Below are 10238 nucleotides of genomic sequence, written 5' to 3' on the forward strand. Positions count from 1 at the left end.
TGAGAGGTCACTCCAGACATTTTGTGTTTTGTATCAATTTGATGAAACTATGTATTTCATTTTTTTTTAAGATTTTATTTATTTATTTGACAGAGAGAGATCACAAATAGGCAGAGAGGCTGGCAGAGAGGGAGGGAAAGCAGGCTCCACACTGAGCAGAGCCTGATTTGGGGCTTGATCCCAGGACCTGAGATCATGACCTGAGCTGAAGGCAGACCCCCAGGCGCCCCCACCTTTTAAAAAATATTTTATTTATTTATTTGACAGAGAGAGATCACAAGTAGGCAGAGAGACAGGCAGAGAGGGAGGGAAAGAAGGAAACTGTGTATTTCAAAGAATTCACCCATTTCCATCATGTTGTGAAATGTATTGGTTCATAATGACTCACAATCTCAATTCATATCGTAATAACTTTATAAGATTTAAAGTAAAGTTTTCCCTTTCTTGGTATTGCTTGTTTTCATTCCTCTTGATCAGACTTGCAAGAATTTATCATATTAATCTTTTTCATGAAGCAATTTTTAGTTTTTTTTTCTTTTTCTTTCTTTTTTTTTTCATTTCTCTCTATTGATTTGTATCGGTTCCTTTATTTTTCTCTTTTGGGGACTAACTGGCTCTTTCTACAGCTTTGGGGTGGTAATACAGGCTGTTCACTTTTGGTTATTTTCTGATATGCTCCGGCAGCTTCATTCTTACCTGTGCACACACTGTACCTGCAGGCCGTAGATTTGTGTATTTGTTCTCATTCTATGCTTCTGGACATAATCACAACTGCTCATGTGGTCATAAAGTGAAACAAGTCATGGCATGCTGTGTGTGTGTGTGTGTTCTGCAACCATGTTCATCTGTGAGGATGAGGAGCCCAGGAGGAGATATTTGGATACAACAGAGTCACCGGCACCTTCTGATGTGGCTGCGTGTTTATGCAGAGCTGCAGAACTGATGTTAAGAATTAAAAATAAAGAAGAAAATATGAAAGGCTCTACATATCTTTCAGTAAACAGTAACTCAGGGACATTGTAACCTGTGTCAGATAAAGCTAGGATTAATATTACCAGAGCAAAGAGCCCCTGGCCCTGGCTGCTTCAAGGTGCAGTGTCGCTCGCTAGCTTGGATACAGGTACAGTGGTGGATTCCCCTGCTGACTGTTTATAGCCAACAGACTGAAGAATAAAGCACTTTGCAACATGCTAGACATGAGTGAACTCTAACTTGTTTCCATATGAAAAACATGAAGTGTGCTCCACTCTAGGCAGAGATTTTGCCTTTACTGCCTTCTTGGAACATGTCATAGTCTTCGGCTTTCTCTATAAAAATTATAAGTATCTACATGAGGTCCTGTGGTAAGTCTTTCTATTAGCTGCTCGTAATGACATAAAGACTTAACTGGAAGAAAGGTGCCTGGGACTCTATCGCTTTGCATCAGAGAAAGGACACCTGGATTGTTTATCTGCTTACTAAAGGAAAGTGCTCAGGGCTGAATTTAAGGAAAGGAAATCTGAACTATGTTAAGGTTACTGCTTTTAGTGAAACCTGTACTCCTTCCCAGAGTAGCACTGTGAAATTAATATTTTCTGAAGATTTTATCTATTGATTTTTAAGTAGGCATAACAAAATCAGCAGGGAGTGAGCACCACCGGGGCATGCAAGTGCAGATATTATCAACTGCGAAGCCTCATTATAAAGTGTATTTCTAACCATTCATTTGCATGTGGGGATATATCGATTCTCTTTTTTCTCATTGGTTTTCTTTAGTTCAAGGTTCATAGAAATAAATATTCCTTAGACCCAAACTTAATAGATTTATGTTAGACTATCTTAAAGAAAGAAAATATTTAAAAGATAAAAGGTTTGAGCTTCAGAGCTATTATTAAAGAGAGAATCTGAAAGTAATGATTTTTGAAACTTCTAAGATGGACACATATCTAATGAACTGCAAAATGGAGACAATTTCAAAGGACCATGAGTTTAGAAAATGTCAAAGCAATGATTGTTAAATGAGATGACCTAGTTATTTTAATTAAATTATGCAGTAGTTATAATGTTAAGACTATAAGTTATAAACTGCTATAAAATAACTCTGGATTATACAAGTTGAAAAAGAGTAAAATAATAAAGAGGGCCATATGTTTCCATCTTGTTCTCCTCAGTCGTCATAGATGGCTGCCATGTTCATTTCCTGAGTCATGATGAGCTGGTATAATCCATGTCCCTTTTTTTCACAAAGCTGTGAATCCTATTCTAAATCCAGACTCCAGGAGGTCATCTGTGGGCTGAACATGGGTTCACCCAATCAGCATTTTGTGTACTGACTGATGCTTACGGTATAAAATTTAACCTGCAGATTAAAGGATGCTACAAGGAAATCTGTGTATGAGGAAATTGATATCAGGATGCCTCTTCCTCACGTTAACATATCTTGGGTACCAACAGGGCTTAGAAAAAAAATGTTAGTTTTCTCTTTGTTTTTCATTTACTTGAAATTATGTTATTGAGTACTTGGGGAAGAACATTATTTCCCTTAAAAGAAGACCTAATCAAAATACAAAGCATGACATAGAAGAAAGAAACAGGCTTTATGGTAGGAGGGATCGTTTGTTAGAAACTGTCTTGTTTTCCTTCTCTACCACTCATTCTTTCTACTATTATTTAACAGCTATCTGTTGATTTCCTCATGGGCGCTGGGTATCAGTGCTGCCACCCAGGAGCTCTGTGGTTGTGACTATATGATGTCACTTCTCGGCATGAAGTCTCCTCACTAGTGAGCTGATGCGTGCCAAGTCAAAAAGACAGGGTAATTTCATAATAATATTTTACCTGTATAATTTATCTTTAAAAAAAGTCTAAATTACTTAATTTCCATATTAACAGCAGATAAAAAGCATGCAGTAATATAAAAAAACATAAGTAATGTCTTAGGAATGATACTTTCCACAATGTGTTTTCTTTTTTTTAATTTTATAATTTAAAAAAAAATTATAAACATATAAGGTATTATTAGCCCCAGGGGTACAGGTCTGTGAATTGCCAGGTTTACTGACTTCACAGCACTCACCATAACATAAATCCTCCCCAATGTCTGTAACCCCACCACCCTCTTCCTACCCCCCTCCCCCCAGCAGCCCTCAGTTTGTTTTGTGAGATTAAGAGTCTCTTATGGTTTGTCTCCCTCCCAATCCCATCTTGTTTCATTTATTCTTTTCCTACCCCCCAAGCTCCCCACATTGCGTCTCCACTTCCTCATATCAGGGAGATCATATGATAGTTGTCTTTTTCCAATTGACTTATTTCGCTAAGCATAATACCCTCTAGTTCCATCCACGTCATTCCAAATGGCAAGATTTCATTTCTTTTGATGGCTGCATAGTATTCCATTGCGTATATATAACCCACATCTTCTTTTACCATTAATCTGTTGATGGACATCTAGGTTCTTTCCATAGTTTGGCTATTGTGGACATTGCTGCTATAAACATTCAGGTGCACATGCCCCTTCGAATCACTATGTTTGTATCTTTAGGGTAAATACCCAGTAGTGCAATTGCTGGGTCATAGGGCAGTTCTATTTTCAACATTTTGAGGAACCTCCATACTGTTTTCCAGAGTGGCTGCACCAGCTTGCATTCCCACCAACAGTGTAGGAGGGTTCTCCTTTCTCCGCATCCTTGCCAGCATCTGTCATTTCCTGAATTGTTAATTTTACCATTCTGACTGGAGGGAGGTGGTATCTCATTGTGGTTTTGGTTTGTATTTCCCTGATGTTGAGTGAGGTGGAGCATTTTTCATGTGTCTGTTGGCCATCTGGATGTCTTCTTTGCAGAAATGTCTGTTCATGTCTTCTGCCCACTTCTTGATTGGATTATTTGTTCTTTGGGTGTTGAGTTTGATAAGTTCTTTATAGATTTTGGATACTAGCCCTTTATCTGATATGTCATTTGCAAATATCTTATCCCATTCTGTCAGGTGTCTTCTGCTTTTGTTAACTGTTTTCTTTGCTGTGCAAAAGCTTTTGATCTTGATAAAATCCCAATAGTTCATTTTTGCCCTTGCTTCCCTTGCCTTTGGTGATGTTCCTAGGAAGATGTGGCTGAGGCTGAGGTCGAAGAGGTTGCTGCCTGTGTTCTCCTCAAGGATTTGGATGGATTCCTTTCTCACATGGAGGTCCTTCATCCATTTTGAGTCTATTTTCGTGTGTGGTGTAAGGAAATAGTCCAATTTCATTTTTCTGCACAGGGCTGTCCAATTTTCCCAACACCATTTATTGAAGAGGCCGTCTTTTTTCCATTGGACATTCCTCCCTGCTTTGTCAAAGATCAGTTGACCATAGAGTTGAGGGTCTATTTCTGGGATGTTTATTCTGTTCCATTGATCTATGTGTCTATTTTTGTGTCAGTACCATACTGTCTTGATGATGACAGCTTTGTAATAGAGCTTGAAGTCTGGAATTGTGATGCCACCAACTTTGGCTTTCTGTTTCAACATTTCGCTGGCTATTCGGGGTCTTTTCTGGTTCCATATAAATTTTATGATTATTTGTTCCATTTCTTTGAAAAAGATGGATGGGATTTTGATAGGGATTGCATTAAATGTGTAGATTGCTTTAGGTAGATAGACATTTTCACAATATTGTTGTTTCAATCCATGAGCATGGAACATCTTTCCATTTCTTTGTGCCTTCCTCAATTTCTTTCATGAGTGCTTTATATTTCTCTTGAGTATAGATTCTTTGCCTCTTTGGTTAGGTTTATTCCTAGGTATCATATGGTTTTGGGTGCAATTATAAATGGAATTGACTCCTTAATTTCTCTTTGTTCTGTCTTGTTGTTGGTATAAAGAAATGCAACTGATTTCTGTGCATTGATTTTATATCCTGACACTTTACTGAATTCCTGTACAAGTTCTAGCAGATTCGGGTTTTCCACATATAGTGTCATATCATCTGCAAAGAGTGATAGTTTGACTTCTTTGCCGATTTGTATGCCTTTAATTTCTTTTTGTTGTCTGATTGCTGAGGTTAGGACTTCTAGTACTATGTTGAATACCAGTGGTGATAATGGACATCCCTGCCATGTTCCTGACCTTCGCGGAAAAGCTCACAGTTTTTCTCCATTGAGAATGATACTTGTGGTGGGTTTTTCATAGATGGCTTTGATGATATCGAGGTATGTGCCTTCTATCTCTACACTCTGAAGAGTTTTGATGAGGAAGGGATGCTGTACTTTGTCAAATGCTTTTTCAGCACCTATTGAGAGTATCATATGGTTCTTATTCTTTCTTTTATTAATGTATTGTATCACATTGATTGATTTGTTGATGTTGAACCAATCTGGCAGCCCTGGAATAAATCCCACTTGGTCGTGGTGAATAATCCTCTTAATGTACTGTTGAATCCTATTGGCTAGTATTTTGGTGAGAATTTTCGCATCTGTGTTCATCAAGGATATTGGTCTGTAACTCTCTTTTTTGATGGGATCCTTGACTGGTTTTGGGGTCAAGGTGATGCTGGCCTCATAAAATGAGTTTGGAAGTTTTCCTTCCATTTCTATTTTTTGGAACAGTTTCAGGAAAATAGGAATTAATTCTTCTTAAATGTTCGGTAGAACTCCCCTGGGAAGCTGTCTGGCTCTGGGCTTTTGTTTGTTTTGAGATTTTTGATGACTGTTTCAATCTCCTTACTGGTTATGGGTCTGTTCAGGTTTCCTTATTACTTCCTGGTTTGGTAGTGGTAGTTTATATGTCTCTAGGAATGCATCCATTTCTACCAGATTGTCAAATTTGTTGGCATAGAGTTGCTCATAATATGTTCTTATAATTGTATTTCTTTGGTGTTGGTTGTGATCTCTCCTCTTTCATTCATGATTTTATTGATTTGGGTCCTTTCTCTTTTCTTTTTGATAAGTCTGGCTGGGGGTGGGGGCTATCAATCTTATTAAATCTTTCAAAGAACCAGCTCCTAGTTTTGTTGATTTGTTCTATTGTTTTTTTTTTTTTTTGGTTTCTATTTCATTGATTTCTGCTCTGATCTTTATGATTTCTTTCTCTTCTCTTGCTTGATTTAGGCTTTTTTTGCTGTTGTTTCTCCAGCTCCTTTAGGTGTAGGGTTAGGTTGTGTATTTGAGACCTTACTTGTTTCTTGAGAAAGGCTTGTATCACTATATATTTTCATCTCAGGACTACCTTTGTTGTGTCCCACAGATTTTGAACTGTTGTGTTTTCATTATTATTTGTTCCCATAAATTTTTTCAATTCTTCTTTAATTTTCTGGTTGACCCATTCATTCTTTAGAAGGATACTCTTTAGTCTCCATGTATTTGGGTTCTTTCCAAATTTCCTCTTCTGATTGAGTTCTAGCATCAGAGCATTGTGGTCTGAAAATATGCGGGGAATGATCTTAATCTTTTGATACCATTTGAGACCTGATTTATGAACCAGGATGTGATCTATTCTAGAGAATGTTCCATGTGCTCTAGAGAAGAATGTGTATTCTGTTGCTTTGGGATGGAATGTTCTGAATATATCTGTGATGTCCATCTGGTCCAGTGTGTCAATTAAGGCCTTTATTTCCTTGTTGATCTTTTGCTTGAATGATCTGTCCATTTCAGTGAGGGGAATGTTAAAGTCTCCTACTGTTTTGTATTATTTTTGTATTATTTTTGATTTCTTTGATTTTGTTATTAACTGATTTATATAGTTGGCTGCTCCTATGTTAGGGGCACAGATATTTAAAATTCTTATATCATCTTGTTGGACAAACCCCTTTGAGTATGATATAGTGTCCGTCTTCATCTCTTATTATACTCTATGGCTTAAAATCTAATTGATCTGATATAAGGATTGCCACCCCAGCTTTCTTTTGATGTCCATTCGCGTGGGTAATTGTTTTTCACCCCCTCACTTTAAATCTGGAGGTGTCTTTGGGTCTAAAATGAGTTTCTTGTAGACAGCATATTGATGGGTTTTGTTTTTTTATCCATTCTCATATCCTGTGTCTTTGATTTGGGTATTTAGTCCATTTACATTCAAGGTAACTATTGAGAGATATGAATTTAGTGCCATTCTATTGCCTGTAAGGTGACTGTTACTGTATATTATCTCTGTTCTGATCTACTACTTTAGGGTCTCTCTTTGCTTAAAGGACCCCTTTCAATATTTCCTGTAGAGCTGGTTTGGTGTTTGCAAATTCTTTCAGTTTTTGTTTGTCCTGGAATTTTTTTTTAATCTTTCCTTCTATTTTCAGTGATAGCCTAGCTGGATATAGTGTTCTTGACTGCATGTTTTTCTCTTTTTCTTTTTCACTGAATATATCATGCCAGTTCTTTCTGGCCTGATAGGTCTCTGTGGATAAGTCCACTGCCAATCTAATATTTTTACCATTTTATGTTACAGACTTCTTGTCCCAGGCTACTTTCAGGATTTTTTCTTTGTTGTTAAGATTTGTAGGTTTTATTATTAGATAACGGGGTGTGGACCTATTCTTACTGATTTTGATGGGGATTCTCTGCAACTCCTGGATTTTGATGTTTGTTCTCTTTGCCATATTAGGGAAATTCTCTACCATAATTCTCTCCAATACGCCTTCTGCTCCCCTTCCTCTTTCTTCTTCTTCTGGAATCCCAATTATTCTAATGTTGTTTCATCTTATGGTATCACTTATCCCTCAAATTCTCCCCTTGTGGTCCAGTAGTTGTTTGTCTCTCTTTTGCTCAGCTTCTTTATTCTCTGTCATTTGGACTTCTATATCACTAATTCTTTCTTCTGCCTCATTTATCCTAGCAGTAAGAGCCTCCAATTTTTTTTTTTAAGATTTTATTAATTTAACAGACAGAGATCACAAGTAGGCAGAGAGGCAGGCAGAGAGAGAGAGAGGAGGAAGCAGGATCTCCACTGAGCAGAGACTGATGCAGGACCCGATCCCAGGACCCTGGCATCATGACCTGAGCCGAAGGCAGAGGCTTTAACTCACTGAGCCACCCAGGCGCCCCAAGAGCCTCCATTTTTGATTGCACCTCATTAATAGCTTTTTAATTTCAACTTGGTTAGACTTTAGTTTTTTTATTTCTCCAGAAAGGGCTTTTATTTCTCCAGACAGGATTTCTCTAATATCTTCCCTGCCTTTTTTGAGCCCGGCTAGAACCTTGAGAATCATCATTCTGAACTCTAGATCTGACATATTACCAATGTCCATATTGATTAGGTCCCTAGCCTTCGGTACTGCCTCTTGTTCTTTTTTTTTTTTTTTTGTGGTGAGATTTTCCAGCTTGTCATTTTGTCCAGATAAGAATATATGAAGGAGTGAATAAAATACTAAAAGGGAGGCAAAGACCCCAGGAAAATGTGCTTTAACCAAATCAGAAGAGACCCCAATTTTGGGGGGGAGAATGAGGGTAAAGAGAAGTTCAGGAAAAAAATGAAAAAAAGAAAACAAATAAAGAATACAGAAAGAAATAATAAAAAAAAGAATAAAAATGAAAGGGTAAAAAAGGGTAAAAGGGTAAAAGTTTAAAAAAGCTAGAAAAAGTTAAAAGTTAAAAAAAGCTTAAAAAATTTAGCAGAAGAAAAAAATAAAATTAAAAATTAATGAATTTTGCAGGACTAAAGAATCATGGGGAGAAAGCCATGAATTCCATGCTTTGCTTTCTCCTCCTCTGGAATTCCACTGTTCTCCTTGGTAAGTTAACTTGGTCTTTGTTGGATTTCTTGTTGATCTTCTGGGGGAGCAGCCTGTTGTAGTGATTGTCAAGTGTCTTTGTCTGAAACGGAATTGCATGGCCCTTACCAGGGGCCAGGCTAAGTAATCTGCTTGGGTTCGCTTTCGGCAGCTTTTGTTCCCTGAATGCTTCCCATAGAGTTCCAGAGGACAGGAATGAAAATGGCAGCTTCCCAAACTCCAGACAGAGAAGCTGAGAGCTCGGGGCTCCACTCCTCAGTGCACCCTCAGTGAAAAGCGATCAATCACTCCTATCTCCCTAGCCTCTGACTGCGCTCTGAGCTCACCCCGCTTTTGACCAAGCATGTCTGTCTCTGGCACACAGCTCTGCCTGGAGTCTCCGAACTCCACAAATCCTTGAGCTATTCCAGAGGGGTCTCCTCAGATCTTGTGGGATCCCCACTCACAGAGCAGTGGCCTGTGCCACAGATTACGGTTCAAGGTAACCCCAAGTTGAGAGCTCACTCCTCAGCTCCGTCTCTGTAGCCGGTTTCCCAGCTCTAATACCTGCGAGCTCTGCGACACTCAGACACCCCCGATCCTTCTGTGACCCCTCGGGACCTGAGGCCACGCTGTCCCCGCATGTGCTTCACCCCAGTTTAGCCTCTGGAGCAGTGTCCCACAGTGGAGCAGACTTTTAAAAGTCCTGATTTTGTGCTCCGTTGCTCCGCCACTTGCCAGGAGCCGGCCCTTCCCCCCACGGTCTATCTTCCCATTGCTTTGGATTCACTTCTCCGCCGGTCCTACCTTTCAGAAAGTGATCGATTTTCTGTTTCTAGAATTGCTGCTCCTCTTCTCTTCGATCTCCTGTTGGATTTGTAGGTGTTCACAATTGTTTGATAAGCTATCTAGCTGATGTTCTGCTACCTGATTTCGTCTTAGCCTGCTACTTCTCTGCCATCTTGACTCGTCCTCTCCTCCACACTGTTTTCTTTCAGCAAATTTATTTCCCTTCTACTCTTCATGGCCAGCCTTTTTTGAATTCAGTTTGATTCTCAATTTCTTATTCCTCATTTATTGCTCCTTTCTTTTTTTTTTTTTTTAAGATTTTATTTATTTATTTGACAGAGAGAAATCACAAGTAGATGGAGAGGCAGGCAGAGAGAGAGAGAGAGGGAAGCAGGCTCCCTGCTGAGCAGAGAGCCCGATGCGGGACTCGATCCCAGGACCCTGAGATCATGACCTGAGCCGAAGGCAGCGGCTTAACCCACTGAGCCACCCAGGCGCCCTTATTGCTCCTTTCTTAAATGCATGATGGCACTAATGTCCTTCTCCGTGTTGTTAAAATATTTGCAAATTCTGTCACTTCTTAGTCCAAATACAAATTGTCTCTATGAGGTATTTGACATTCTTCCATTTATAGTCTTTTTAAGCTATTTTTCTACAGTGGACACTTGGTGTTGATTATTGGGCTACAGCTGGTAATCAAATCGTAAATACCACAGAAATAGCCCCTGTCTTCCCTGATCTTGCACTCTAGTCCTCCCAGTCATTCCTCACTTCTTGAAATTCCTTTCCTTTTGTATCTTGT

The sequence above is a fragment of the Mustela erminea genome, chromosome 14, assembly GCF_009829155.1.
Source record: "Mustela erminea isolate mMusErm1 chromosome 14, mMusErm1.Pri, whole genome shotgun sequence".
Classification (NCBI taxonomy): Eukaryota; Metazoa; Chordata; class Mammalia; order Carnivora; family Mustelidae; genus Mustela; species Mustela erminea.